Raw genomic sequence first — 2,913 nt, 5'->3', positions numbered from 1 at the left:
CTCATCTCTTGATCAAAGTATTTTTCAACATAAACTGATTCCTCTTATTAGTCGTACAATTGCACTAAGATGTTCTTCAATGATAAATTGAGATATTGCTCCACAATCATTAAGATGATCATAAAACATGATGTTAAATTACTCTCATTTCCTTTCACTGATTTGATAAACTTTTATTGTACTGCCTAATAGACTCTTCTATTCATTGTGGTATTCTTTCAAAATCTTTACAAAACTAGTAGAATTATTTTCAATCTTATGAACAAAACATTTTTACTAAAACATCAGAAAATCATGACGGATAGAGTTATCGTCCTTTGTGGTGGATCTGAAGAGTCCATAATCAATATCAACATGTACTAGATACATTAGTCCTTCACTTGACACACATGAGTGAGCCATAATTTTCCAGTATACATCATTCTCATACACTATACAATACGAATTATACAACACCAGGTATCTGTTCAGTTGGTGATGAGATTTCTTTTCACTTGGTCAAATATGACAATACCACAAGCGATATCACAAGAATCAAATCCAAAATTAATATCGTTATTATTAGAAATGTAAAAAACGCTTTCATAATTGACATTGCATCGAAATATAAGAAATAAGGCAACTAGATAAACCATAATTTCACTTGTATTGAAAATAAACGAAAAATCGGTACTTGTTCTTACAACGCATAAAATGAAAACCTATGTTTCTAGACATTTTGTAAGAGTAATAGAAATATATTAAATAATCCGAACTCCTTAGTAGTTGCTCCTAATTTTGATCATCAAACCATGTGACCGAAGTCCATCTCTCATGATTAGATTTATATCAACTTGATCAAGCTTCTTTCTTTCTCTTAGCTCCTTTAATACTATCAAAATGTGATCATCACATCATGTATTAGCAATCTATGAATAAGAACCTATAAAACAATGGAGTTACATAATGGATGTACCTGAAGTAGACTCACACAACTTGACTTTACTATCTCTAATATCTTTCAAGTACTTTGGGCAACTTTGTTTCCAATGTCCTTTCAATTGGTAGTACCAAAAATGGACTCTTTGGGGTAAACATGTGGAACAATTCTAGAACTAGCTATTTCTATTTACCATATGATCAAATAGTTTCATCTTAGACAAACCACTTTCCATTGGGAAGAGAAATCTTTTCTAGACCACTATTGTTATCATTGTCAATGTCTATGGAGACCTTAGAATTAGATCCTTTAAGAACCTCTGCTTCACATGTGCTCTTAAGCATTTCTGCTTCAATAACAATCAATATTTAGATCAGATCAATTAGGATCACATCGGGATTCCTCATATGAAAGTTTTTTTTTAACAAACTAACCATATAACTTAGGAAGCAAGAGAGAAATAAATCAATGGCTTTCTCCCATAGGAAGACGACGCCCAGGCTATGAATGTACGATTTCTTTTTAGAACATGTGTACATACAAAGTTTCCATCTTGATGTTTACATGCCAACAAGGATTTAGTAGTCCCGTATCTTTCAACTTGAGGAAAACTCGATGTTAGAAAAGTCACAAGAGAAGGAGGTGGAAGAAAAATGATGCCTAGTTTAATTATTTCCTAAGGAAGGGAAAAACAATTTCAACTTTACTTGAAACTGGAAGACCACCTGTAAAAGACTGAGGAGAACTATTTTCTTAAGAATGAAGAAGACCATTTCTATCTTCATAAGATATTTTAAAATATGAGAAAAGGAGAATTCAAGTTAGCTGATTTTAATTCTTAATTATTAACCCATAAATTTAAATAAGGATAGGATCCATATTTTCGATATGAACTTTGAAGATGGATAGTGTAATCAAATTAGAATCTATTTTAGGTAGGTAAGGCTTTTACGAATTTCAATGTTATGAAACTCCTATATCTTTGGAATTTAATGAATCTTATCAATTGCATGTTGAATCTCATATTATGCTCTCACTTTTGTGACTAGGATGTCAAGGATCACAAAGGGGATGTGAATAACCATGCAAACCTGCTTGGCCACCTTGATATCTTTTACCATCTCATATTGACATGCTGGTTAACCACACGTGCTCCATCAACAATGATAATCTTCGAGACGCCTCTCATATTTCTCTAAGTCCCTATTAGTGTGTCGGTTAACCACACATGCTCCACTAACGACATATAAGACATGACGTGCGTCTTCATGGATTAACATACTGTTCACATTTTCCTAAAGTAACTATAGTGGAATTTGTAATAAAAGAGTTTCAGTACTTTAATAGCATCATACTTTTAATGAAGTTAATTTCCTATCAGATCCGTTCTACTAATGACCCTCCACCAAACAAGGATGTGGTGGGTGTGAGTGGACACCCAACTAACTACCATTTTATAGGCAGTTTCCTTATCCCCCCCCCCCTTAGAGTCTGGCCACGTGAGTGAGGCATACTAGCGCTTTAACTGGCATAGTCTTATACATATAGTAATTAACTTTTAATAATACATATATAAGGTGTATTTTAAACTTTTCAAAATCCAAGGTTTATGTTTAAATTCTTTGAAATTAATATAAAATTAAATTTATTAAAAAAACCAATTTTGATTAATATTTATCTTTTAATTAAACAATTAATTAATTTAATTTAATCAATATGGATCAAATAATTCTTTACAATTATACAATTAATAAAATAATTCAATTCAATCATTATCCCAAATCTTCTATTTTTTGAAAAAAGCTAGGGTTTACTAGGTTTCATTTATTCAAATTTTATGGTCTTAAAATATTGAATAATAAAATAAGGAAAACTCTAGAAGGGACCCTTAAATATTCGAAAATTAGGAAAAAGGGGTAGTGTTTCTAAAACCCTTGCAACTTTCAAAAATATAGGGTGGGGGCTACGGTTTCACGAACCCAAAAATATTTCAA

The sequence above is a fragment of the Lactuca sativa genome, chromosome 3, assembly GCF_002870075.4.
Source record: "Lactuca sativa cultivar Salinas chromosome 3, Lsat_Salinas_v11, whole genome shotgun sequence".
NCBI lineage: Eukaryota > Viridiplantae > Streptophyta > Magnoliopsida > Asterales > Asteraceae > Lactuca > Lactuca sativa.
This window is presented reverse-complemented; position numbering follows the sequence as displayed.